This window comes from Arachis stenosperma, chromosome 9 (assembly GCF_014773155.1).
Source record: "Arachis stenosperma cultivar V10309 chromosome 9, arast.V10309.gnm1.PFL2, whole genome shotgun sequence".
In the NCBI taxonomy this organism is placed as follows: Eukaryota; Viridiplantae; Streptophyta; class Magnoliopsida; order Fabales; family Fabaceae; genus Arachis; species Arachis stenosperma.
Genome location: NC_080385.1, coordinates 123,162,733 through 123,175,558, shown reverse-complemented (window position 1 = coordinate 123,175,558; position 12,826 = coordinate 123,162,733). Strand labels below are relative to the sequence as shown.

Genomic DNA, 12,826 nt, shown 5'->3' with positions numbered 1-12,826 from the left:
GCTCCAAGGTATTTAGCAACTTGCTCTTCAGTGACATACTCATCCTCTTCAGATGAAGAATACTCATCAGAGCTCATGAATAGCAGAAGTAAGTCCAATGGAATCTCTATGGTCTCATTTTGAACCTCAGATTCCCATGGTTCCTCATTGGGGAACTCATTGGAGGTTGGTGCACGCCCATTGAGGCCTTCCTCAGTGGCGTGCACTTCCTCTCCATCCTCTCCAAATTCGGCCATGTTTATGGCTTTGCACTCTCCTTTTGGATTTTCTTCTGTATTGCTTGGAAGAGTACTTGGAGGGAGTTCAGTAATTTTCTTACTCAGCTGTCCCACTTGTGCCTCCAAATTCCTAATGGAGGACCTTGTTTCAGTCATGAAACTTTGAGTGGTTTTAACTAGATCAGAGACCATGGTTGCTAAGTCAGAGGGGTTCTGCTTAGGATTCTCTGTCTGTTGCTGAGAAGATGATGGAAAAGGTTTGCCATTGTTAAACCTGTTTCTTCCACCATTATTATTGAAACCTTGTTGAGGTCTCTCTTGATTCTTCCATGAGAGATTTGGGTGATTTCTCCATGAAGAATTATAGGTGTTTCCATAGGGTTCTCCTAGGTAATTCACCTCTTCCATTAAAGGGTTCTCAGGATCATAGGCTTCTTCCTCAGATGAAGCATCCTTAGTACTGCTTGGTGCATTTTGCATTCCAGACAGACTTTGAGAAATCAGATTGACTTGTTGAGTCAATATTTTGTTCTGAGCCAAAATGGCGTTCAGAGTGTCAATCTCAAGAACTCCTTTCTTCTGACTAGTCCCATTGTTCACAGGATTTCTTTCAGAAGTGTACATGAATTGGTTATTTGCAACCATTTCAATTAGCTCTTGAGCCTCTGTAGGCGTCTTCTTCAGATGAAGAGATCCTCCAGCAGAGCTATCCAAAGACATCTTGGATAGTTCAGAAAGACCATCATAGAAAATACCTATGATGCTCCATTCAGAAAGCATGTCAGAAGGACATTTTCTGATTAATTGTTTGTATCTTTCCCAAGCTTCATAGAGGGATTCTCCATCCTTCTGTCTGAAAGTTTGGACTTCCACTCTAAGCTTACTCCATTTTTGAGGTGGAAAGAACTTTGCCAAGAAGGCATTGACTAGCTTTTCCCAAGAGTCCAGGCTATCCTTAGGTTGAGAGTCCAACCATATTCTAGCTCTGTCTCTTACAGCAAAAGGGAATAGCATCAGTCTATAGACCTCAGGGTCAACCCCATTAGTCTTGACTGTGTCACAGATTTGCAAGAATTCAGCTAAAAACTGATGAGGATCTTCCATTGGAAGTCCATGGAACTTGCAATTCTGTTGCATTAGAGAAACTAATTGAGGCTTAAGCTCAAAGTTGTTTGCTCCAATGGCAGGGATAGAGATGCTTCTCCCATAAAAATCAGGAGTAGGTGCAGTAAAGTCACCCAGCACCTTCCTTGCATTGTTTGCATTGTTGTTATTTTCGGCTGCCATGTCTTCTTCTTCTTTGAAGAATTCGGTCTGGTCCTCTAAAGAGAGTTGTGCTTTGGCTTCTCTTAGCTTTCTCTTCAAGGTCCTTTCGGGTTCAGGGTCAGCTTCAACAAGAATGCCTTTGTCTCTGCTCCTGCTCATATGAAAGAGAAGAGAACAAGAAAATGTGGAATCCTCTATGTCACAGTATAGAGATTCCTTGAGGTGTCAGAGGAAAAGAGAAATAGAAAGAAGAAGGAGAAGAGGAATTCGAACTTTAATTAGATAAGGTTCGAATTGTGCATTGAGAAGGAGTGGTATTCCATAAATAGAAGGATGTGAGAAGGAGGGAAGGAAATTTTCAAAAATTCAATTAAAAAGATTTTGAAAACATTTTGAAAAATTGATTGATAATTTTCGAAAATTCAAAGTGAGAAAGAAATCAAGTGATTTTTGAAAAAGATTTTGAAATTAGAAGTTAAAAAGATTTGATTGAAAACTTATTTTGAAAAAGATGTGATTGAGAAGATATGATTGGTTTTAAAAAGATGTGATTGAAAAGATATGATTTGAAAACAATTTTAAAAAGATATGATTTGAAAACAATAAAAAAAAATTTGATTTTAAAAATTAATGACTTGCCTAACAAGAAAAGATATGATTCAAACATGAAACCTTCCTCAACAGAAAAGGCAAAAAATATTCAATCAAATCATTAATTGTTAGTAAGTATCTTTGAAAAAGGAAAGGAATTAATTTTGAAAACATTTGATTGAAAAGATATGATTTGAAAAAGATTTGATTTTGAAAAACTTTGAAAACTTGAAAAAAATTGATTTTGAAAACAAAATCTTCCCCCTAACACCATCCTGGCGTTAAACGCCCAGAATGGTATCCATTCTGGCGTTTAACGCCCAAAATGCACCCTTTTTGGGCGTTAAACGCCCAACCAGGCACCCTGGCTGGCGTTTAAACGCCAGTCTGTCCTTCTTCACTGGGCGTTTTGAACGCCCAGCTTTTTCTGTATAATTCCTCTGCAGTATGTTCTGAATCTTCAATTCTTTGTATTATTGACTTGAAAAGACACAAATTAAAAATATTTTTTGGGTTTTTAATAATCAAAATGCAACAAGAATCAAATGATAATGCATGCAAGACACCAAACTTAGCAGTTTGTATACTATTGGCACTATATGAGACACATAAACATTCAAGTCAAAAGAATTCAAAGATCAGAGTAAGAAATCATCAAGAATTACTTGAAGATCCTTAAGACACATGCATGCAATTGACACCAAACTTAAGATGAGACACTAGACTCAAGCAAGAAACATCAAATATTTTTGGTTTTTATGATTTTGTAAATTTTTTTGTGATTTTCGAAAATTAAGTGGAAAAAGATATCAAAATTCTTAATGAGAATTCCAGGAATCAGTGCAATGCTAGTCTAAGACTCCGGTCCAGGAATTAGACATGGCTTCACAGCCAGCCAAGCTTTCAAAGAAAGCTTCGGTCCAAAACACTAGACATGGCCAAAGGCCAGCCAAGCCTTAGCAGATCACTGCTCCAAAAGCAAGATTAACAAGCTCTTGTGATGATAAGTTGAAACCTCGGTCCAATGAAATTAGACATGGCTTCACAGCCAGCCAGATTTCAACAAATCATCATGAAACTCTAGAATTCATCTTCAAGAATTTCGAAAAAAAATAAATGCCTAATCTAAGCAACAAGATGAACCGTCAGTTGTCCATACACAAACACAATCCCCGGCAACGGCGCCAAAATCTTGGTGCACGAAATTGTGATCAATACTTTTCAAAACATAAACAATCCCTAGTAATGGCTCCAAAGACTTGGTGCTCAATACCATGGCATAAACACAACTTCGCACAACTAACCAGCAAGTGCACTGGGTCGTCCAAGTAATAAACCTTACGCGAGTAAGGGTCGATCCCACGGAGATTGGTGGTATGAAGCAAGCTATGGTCATCTTGTAAATCTCAGTCAGGCAGACTCAAATGGGTATAGTGATGAACGAAAGTAACATAAAAGATAAAGATAGAGATACTTATGTATATCATTGGTGTAAGAGCTTCAGACAAGCGTATGAAGATGCCTTCCCTTCCGTCTCTCTGCTTTTCTACTGTCTTCATCCAATCCTTCTTACTCCTTTCCATGGCAAGCTCGTGTAGGGTTTCACCGTTGTCAATGGCTACCTCCCATCCTCTCATTGGAAATACGTTCCTGATGCTCTGTCACAGCATAGGCTATCCATCTGTCGGTTCTCAATCAGGCCGGAATAGAATCCAGTGATTCTTTTGCGTCTGTCACTAACGCCCCGCCCTCAGGAGTTTGAAGCACGTCACAGTCATTCAATCATTGAATCCTACTCAGAATACCACAGACAAGGTTAGACCTTCCGGATTCTCTTGAATGCCGCCATCAGTTCTTGCCTATACCACGAAGACTCTGATCTCACGGAATGGCTGGCTCGTTTGTCAGGCGAGCACTCGGTTGTCAGGCAATCAACCATGCATCATGCAATCAGAAGTCCAAGAGATATTCACTAAGCCTCATATGCTTGTAGAACAAGAATGGTTGTCAGTCACCTTGTTCATAGGTGAGAATGATGATGAGTGTCACGGATCATCACATTCATCAAGTTGAAGAACAAGTGATATCTTGGACAAAGAACAAGCGGAATTGAATAGAAGAACAATAGTAATTGCATTAATACTCGAGGTACAGCAGAGCTCCACACCTTAATCTATGGTGTGTAGAAACTCCACCGTTGAAAATACATAAGAACAGGGTCTAGGCATGGCCGAATGGCCAGCCTCCCATATGATCTAAGATAGCATAAAATTAGAAGATAGCTACCAAGATGTCAAATACAATAGCAAAAGGTCCTACTTATAGAAAACTAGTAGCCTAAGGTGTACAAAGATGAGTAAATGACATAAAAAATCCACTTCCGGGCCCACTTGGTGTGTGCTTGGGCTGAGCAATGAAGAATTTTCGTGTAGAGACTTGTCTTGGAGTTAAACGCCAGCTTTTATGCCAGTTTGGGCGTTTAACTCCCATTTAGGTGCCAGTTCCGGCGTTTAACGCTGGAATTTCTTGAGGTGACTTTGAACGCCGGTTTGGGCCATCAAATCTTGGGCAAAGTATGGACTATCATATATTGCTGGAAAGCCCAGGATGTCTACTTTCCAACGCCGTTGAGAGAGCGCCAATTGGGCTTCTGTAGCTCCAGAAAATCCACTTCGAGTGCAGGGAGGTCAGAATCCAACAGCATCTGCAGTCCTTTTGAGTCTCTGGATAAGATTTTTGCTCAGATCCCTCAATTTCAGCCAGAAGATACCTGAAATCACAGAAAAACACACAAACTCATAGTAAAGTCCAGAAAAGTAAATTTTAACTAAAAACTAATAAAAATATACTAAAAACTAACTAGATCATACTAAAAACATACTAAAAACAATGCCAAAAAGCGTATAAATTATCCGCTCATCAGATACCTCAAGGGATGCAATTTCCTCCTCAAGGCTATTGGGACCAATTGCATAATTCTCTAGGAGAATTGAATACTAATATGGAGCAATTGAGGTTGGAGCATCAAGAGCATTCCACCATCCTCAATGAAATAAGAGAAGACCAAAGGGCATTGAAGGGAGAACATACAGAGACAAGGACGTGACATTGAAGAGATCACGCACTACATTAGATCCTCAATGAGAAGTAGTAGCCGCCATCACTAAGGTGGATTCGTTCTCTTAACCCCCTTTTCTTGTCTTATTTTTCTATTTTCTGTTATGTTTTATTGTCTGTTCTCTTGTTCTTATTGCATGATCATTTTTATCTATGTCTTAAAGTTATAAAAATGTTCCATATATCTCTCACCTCACTTAAAAGAAAATTTTATTTTGAAATGAATTGAGAGATACATGAATTTCGAGTTTATCTTAAGAATAGTTCAATTATCTTGATGTGCTGGCATTGCTTTTGTTCTCTGAATGTATGAATGTACAGTGCATATTTGAAATTGAAATTAAGAATGTTGGCTCTTGAAAGAATGATGATAAAAGTGAAGTATTATTGGTAATCTAAAAAATAAAAAAAAATTGATTCTTGAAGCAAGAAAAAGCAGCAAAAAAAAAGCAATAAAAAGAAAAAAAAAATTTGCATACGAAAAAGAAAAAGAGAAATAAAAAGCAGAAAAAGCCAATAGCTCTTTAAACCAAAAGGCAAGAGCAAAAAGCCAATAACCCTTTAAACCAAAAGGCAAGGATAAAATGATCCAAGGCTTTGAGCATCAATGGTTAGGAGGGCCTAAAAGGAGTAAAATCTTGGCCTAAGCACTCCAAATGGACAATGTCCCTAACTATATGCTTGTGGTGTGAAGGTGTCAAGTAAAAAGCTTGAGACTGAGCAGTTAAAGTCGTGATCCAAAGCAAAAAGAGTGTGCTTAAGAACTCTGGACACCTTTATCTGGGGATTCTAGCAAAGCTGAATCACAATCCGAAAGGGTTCACCCAGTTAAGTGTCTGCGACATTTATGTATCCGGTGGTAATACTGGAAAACAAAGTGCTTAGGGCCACGACCAAGACTCTAAAAAGCTGTGTTCAAGAATAAAAAAGAACTGAAATAGGAGAATCAATAATATCATCTAGATTCTAAATTCCTAAGGATGCCAACACTTTTGAGTTTCAATGGATAATGAGATGCCAAAACTATTCAGAAGCAAAAAGATACTAAGTCCCGCTCATCTAATTGAAACTGAGCTTCATTGAAAACTCTGAGATTTATTGTGTCTTACTCTTCTTTTTATTATACTTTGTTTTAAGTTGCTTGGGGACAAGCAACAGTTTAAGTTTGGTGTTGTGATGAGCGGATATTTTATACGCTTTTTGCCATCATTTTCATATTGTTTTTAGTATGTTTGTTTAAGTTTTATTAAGTTTTCTTAGGTTTTAGTGCAAAATTCAAATTTTTGGATTCTATTTTGAGTTTGTGTGTTTTATGCAATTTCAGGTATTTTCTGGCTGAAATTGAGGAGCTTGAGCAGAAGTCTGATTCAGAAGCAGAGAAAGGACTGCAAATGCAGTCAGGGTCTGACCTTTGTGCACTCGAAGGAGATTTTCTGGAGCTACAAAAGTCCAAAATTTGCGCTTTTAATGGCTATAGAAAGCTAACATTCACGGCTTTCCAAAAATATATAATAGTCTATACTTTGTTTTGTAATTAAAGGCCCAAAACTGGTATTCAACGCCAGTCACCAGTCCCATTCTTGGCATCCAGCACCCACAAGGGAGCAACTGGAGTTCAACGCCTAAAAGGGGGTCCCTAACCAGCGTTCAATGCCCCTAAGGGACATTAGCACGTGAGAGACACTCAAGCTCAACCCAAACACTCACCAAGTGGGCCCCAGAAGTGGATTTTTGCACTCCTAAGTCTAGTCTATCATATTTCTGTAATCCTTAGTCATTAGATTAGTATATATAGGAGAAGATCACCAATGTTTAGGATCTTCTTTCTCCCCCATTATTTTTGAACACTCTTATGTATAGTATGAGCCACTAAACCTCCTAGGTTGAGGGGAGGAGCTCTGCTGAGTTTTATGGATTAATAAAGTATTACTGTTCTATCTTCAATCTGTGTTTGATTCTATACTCTAAGATGTATCTTCGTTCTTCATCCTTATGAATGCGTTGAACCGATACAAGGTTATCTCATTCTACATGGGTTTGGAGTGAGTCTTTCATTGGACAATGATGAACTACTAGGTTGAATATACATCTCTTATACGGCTAATCCACGACTTCGTTGGGGACTTCTCAAGACACCAGTTCAGCCGAGGTATTGGGAGATTAGGTTCATTGTGGTAAAGGTTAGAACCAAAGGCACATCATTCTCTGATCTAGAAGATTTGACCTTGTCTGTGGTATTTTGAGTAAGACCATCAAGGGGAATGAACTGCAGGAGCTTCACCCTCAATCAGGCTGGATCCGCACTAACCCTGGGATTTAAATCTGGAAGAGCATTGGTGACCTCCCAAAGAAAGGCGTTGATCACATACAACCTACCATAGAAGAAATCATTCACAGTTGGAGGAGACAGTAAAACCGAATTGATCCATAAGAATAAAGCATCTCTGAAGCCTTAACCATCTTCTTATCATTGCTTTCACCATCAATTGAGTAACGTTTTCTATGGTTTACTTTTATGCGCTTTAAACAACAAACCAACTTTTCTATATGCCTGACTAAGATCTACAAGATAACCATTGTAAGACCCAGAACCTTTGAAAAGCCTTTTTATGATCAAGTCTCAAATCATATAGTTATTTATAGCCTAAATTTCAAAAATTGTTTTATTAAAGATAATTAAGGCAAGTTTTGATTTATTGAAATTGAGATGAGTTATGATCTTTATCCAATTTTATAATTATGGGTTATTTTCTATATTTAAATTTTAAAGTTGGCAGTTATGAAACAATATGGATTTTATATGATTTGGATTAAATAATTAATATTTTTAAATATTAATACTGCTACTTTGGAAAATAAAGGATTTAATTATATTATTTTTAGTTATTTGATTTGGGTATTTTATTGAAAGTAATTTGTGAAAATAGAAGAACAAATAGTATTTTTTCATATACTATTAGTGTTGGATTTACATTGCATTTCAATTACTATATTATTCTCAATTTTATGTGAAATTACCAAAATGCCCTTAACCCTAATTTTTGAAAATGAAACCCTAACCCTGAAACCCTAACCTATGACCCGGTTCCCTTCTCACCCAACCCAGCAACAGCCCACACTGTTTTCTTCCTTCCCCTTTCCATGAGAGTAAGGAAACAGAAGCAGAAAACAGATCAAAGAGGGAGGGTGAGGAGCTGCGATCGAAAGGGGAGATGGGTCACGCTGCTGCCGCCGTTCAGTTCACCACCATGCCGCGCCATCACCAGCCTTGCTTGCCCTGCTGCTGTGAAGCTCGTCCCTGCTGAGTCGCCGCCGCTAGTGCTAGGGTATGACGCCGCCTGTCACCGTCGCGAGCTTCCTCGCCGTGGCCACCGAAGTCGCCATTGCCATCGCAGAAAGCAAGGGAAGAGAGATCGAGAGGGAGAAGGATGGTGCGTCGTTGGAACCAACCTCGTCGCGCCGCCTTTGCTGTCCGTGTCACCGCCGTTGTCCGAGCTCGTCACCGCCAGTCACCGTCTCTGCCCAGCGTCGCCGCAGATGGTGGGTCACCGAGAGAGGCCACCGCTGCTGCCGCCGGGAACTGCCATAGAAGCTGTCTTCGCTGGTGCCGATGAAGGCGCGAACGGAGGGAGAACTCGCTCGTGGGGGGGCTTGCGGAGAGAGTGAGGCGTGATGGTGGTGGGTGGTTCCACCGCCCTTGCTGCTGTGCCGTCAGAATCTGCCACCATGGTCGCCGGAAAACCTTTGCCGTCGCCAGAAAACCACTGCCGGTAAGGGTTTCGAATTTGGTTTTCATTTCTTGTGAGATTCTGGAGCTTTATTGTTGCGGCATGTTGGTTTCAATCACCGTTGCCGGAGTCGGGTTGCCGCAGCCGTTGGAGGCAGCTGCCGGGGCCACCGCCCAACCGGTTCAGAGGGCGGCGAGCTGTGGTTTGGTTCAGCCGTTCTCTCTTAGTTTCAGTAAGTATTCCTGTTTCGAGAGCTCTGCATTAGTGTTCTGTTCCGTGCAATAAAGTAATTGTAATGTTGATGGTTCTAGGAGTTAGAATATGAGTTTACTTGTGGCGTTGAGGTTGTTTCTACTATTGAGAAAGACACGCGGAGCCGGGATTTTGACTGTTGATCTCGGGTCGAGGCGGAAAGGATTCTGTGACGCGTTTGGGCTATGGTTTTGCGTTTTGAGGTAGGGGCGCTTTCCAAACACTATGTTTTATGTATTGGAATTATTACATATGGATACTGATGTGAGATATTGTGTATTTGGTGATTGTATCTGCCTTATGTATTATTTGATTGACTCGAATGATTATGGATGTTGATTTGGCTGAATTGTTGTGCGGCTTGTGAAATGTAATGTTTTGAAGTTGACTCTTTAAAGATTTGAAATCTGAGTTTAATCCGCTGATGATTGATTTGGTTTGAGTTAATTGTTTTGATGATTTGAAAAGTCGAATGCACTTTTGAATTCAGCCTGGTTTACTTTAATTGACTTGGTTTTGGACAAATGATTTGTTATTGAACCGTTTCTTTAAAGCTTTAGAAATGAGTTAAATCGGTTGATATTGATTTGATTTTAAAACGGTTTCCTTGAGATATGCCAATGAGGCGACTGTTGGATTTAGCTTGATTTTGAATTGATTTTTGGATACTGGACTGTTGAAAGGGATTGAAGAATGGTTTAGTTGGGACCCGAACCGGGTGGCAAAGTCCAAGTTTTAGGGGAGATGCTGCCGAAATTTCTATAAAATTCGAGGCTTTATTTGAAATGTTATTTGGGAAATTTTGAGTTTAATGCCTTTCCTATTTACTCGGAGGATTGTGAATTTAGGGCTCTCTTATTATCTTTGCTTAGAACGATTATGAAAGCGATGAAGCTATGCTTTGGAAGAATTATTGAAAAAAGAGAATCATGATTTCTCCTTGTTTTCCAAGAAGAATAGTATGTTTTTTGGTACAAGTTATTCGGAAGAGAATTTTGCCTTGGGGCTATTTTAAGAGGTAAAATGGGTTTATGTTTTTCTCTATTAAACATAAAGAGTGTCCATTAGAAGAGTTTTCGTGATTTTAAAAGGAATTGGATTTTGATTGATGAACCTCATTATTTTGACGTTTTGAATAAGATTCAGAGTACCCTTTGAACTCTAGTTTAACACAACAAAAAAATGATTCTCTTAACAGTTTGAAACGCTTCAAATTTAATTATGGAATTGAAGCTGGTTTGTTTAAGTAAAGGAAATGGCTTTGAAAAGAGTAATTGATTACATGACTCGGATTGGCTTAGATCCTATTTTATTACTTAATTCGGAAAGCCAATGTTTTAATGATTTTAAATGAATTTGGCGGAATGAGTTATATTATTCTCTCCTAAAGACTTGGGACTCTGCCGAGAAACTTTTGTTATAAAATCCCATTGTTAGATGGATGATTTTGAATGTTTCAAAATGAATCTTTAACTTGCCATGGTTATGGAAGTTGTGGAAAGAGGATGCCGGGAGTGGCATTGTTTTTAAAAGGGGAACTTACTTTGAGTAAAAGTGGCTTATGAGCCTGAGATGATTTGAGAAACGAGATTTCTAAAGCCAAGGCTGAAAAGAGTTGAAACTTGATTTCAAAGTGAAATGGCTTGAGAAAAGTAATTTATGGCTTAAATGCCGGTTTTATGAATTTGATGATGTTGATGGAAGTGCTGTTTTGTTATGGGCCGGAATGGCTGTGTATGATTATAAATATTGGCTGGTTCTGGATTGAACCGTGAGTCGGAATGGCTATGTATGATATTGATTTATGGCTGATTGCCGAATGAGTTATGGGCCGTATGGCTGACTATGAATTATGAATTTAAGCCGGATGGCTGAGATGGATGTTGATCCATGGCTGGAACTCAATGAATATATACTTAAGATACCTGGGTAGTAGCAAGGGTTGTAGTTCGTCCCACTTGCTCCAGGTCAGAGACTGTGACGCCTGGGTAGTAGCGGTAGTAGTGGTAATTCCACTCGCTCCAGGTTGAGCTTTTAAACACCCACCTGGGTAGTAGCCGCAGTAGTGGTTATTCCACTGGCTCTGGGTTGAGCGGGTAGTAACAATGGGGTTGTAGCTCAAACCTACTTGCTCCGCGAGGGGTGTTTCTGTCCATGGTTAGCTACCAGGACGTGTCGGGTTGGCTATATAACCGACAGATGATATCATCAACCACTAGGGACAAGCATGCATCATATGCATCTATGTGACATTGTTTGGGTGTGCATATTGTACTTGGTTTGCCTATGTGATTACTTGTGATTACCTGCTACTTGTTCTACTTGTTGTAACTGTTTGTTTGTGCTTGAACTTTCTATCTATGTTTGCAACTGGGACTCTGTTGGTTTGTGGTGATTGGTTGTTGGATTGGATTGTTTGGGCATAGGGCCGTGGTTGAATGAGATGGACCGATGGTTGATTTCGGTTTTGTGTTTCTGGTTTGGAATAAGATATGAAAGGTTATTTTGATTCAGTATAGATAAACCTTTTTAAAAGGCTTTGATGTTTTGAGAATTGAACGGTTCCTCTTTCAGAAAAGATTTCTAACTTTACTTTTATTGAAAACCGTTATTTTTTTGAAAAGAGGCATAAGACGGTTATTAATCACTGGTACGGTTTATCTTCATGTATCCTATTACAGTAATTCCCAAAAACCCTCTACTGAGAACCCTTTCGAGGATGATGTTCTCACCCCCCTACATTTTTCCCCTTTCAGGATATGGGCGCAGAAGTTACGAGGAGTTTATTTAGTTGTTGAAAAGCTCTGTATGCCTTAGATTATTATTTGTTGTACCCTCACCTTTATCTTGATATCTTCTGTAAGAGGGATATGAATTGTATTGGATAATGTTTGTAATATTATTTATATATATGTATAAATGGATGTACTTTTTATGAGTTTCTGTAAGTTGTATGGTATGTATGGATGTACGTTGTATAACAAAAGTATTTTTGGGAGCGATTTTGCGGTTTAAAGTTTTAAACAGGCTCATATTTTAGTATTAAATGGTATAAGTGTCGTCGTAATGTCCGAGTTATCAGAGAAGCGCAGCCGGAAGCGTGAGCTTTGGTAGTTAGGGTGTTACAACCATAGCTTGCTTCAAATCACAATCCTCGTGGAATCGACCCTGACTCACTCAGGTATTACTTGGACGATCCAGCGCACTTACTGGTTCAGTTGTGCAAAGTTTAATTCCGTGCACCAGTTATCAACCACCACAATATGCTTATGAACCGTATCCTTAACATAGCTCACAACCACAAAATTTTCAAGCCCCATTCTACCACCAAACATCTTCATATAATCTAACCCCATATCCACCATGCCATAAACCCTAAGTGCCTCATGAACACATACTCTCATATACACCACCTCAATACTCTTACCAATATGAACCAGCTTCCATATATAAACACTTCTCCCACATGATGAGTCCTCTTTTTTCCCATAACCCTCAAAGGAAGAAGCACTCCAAGTGTTTCTTCAAGCTACTTTAGCCGGAGCTCAATCTCACTGAACCTCAATACACTCTTCCAACAACTCAAGCACTTCCACAGATGAAAGTAAAAAACCAACTTCAATTGAAGAATGTGGAGTGGAAGAGAGCTTAGAA

At 39.2% G+C, this 12,826-nt stretch overlaps 1 non-coding gene across 1 annotated transcript; it reads left to right on the top strand.

The window, feature by feature from the left end:
* The first annotated feature begins 992 nt into the window (after positions 1-992).
* LOC130952911 (small nucleolar RNA R71) lies at positions 993-1,100 on the top strand. Its single transcript, XR_009075085.1, has one exon. It is a non-coding gene; the product is annotated as a small nucleolar RNA R71 (small nucleolar RNA).
* Positions 1,101-12,826: the final 11,726 nt, after the last annotated feature.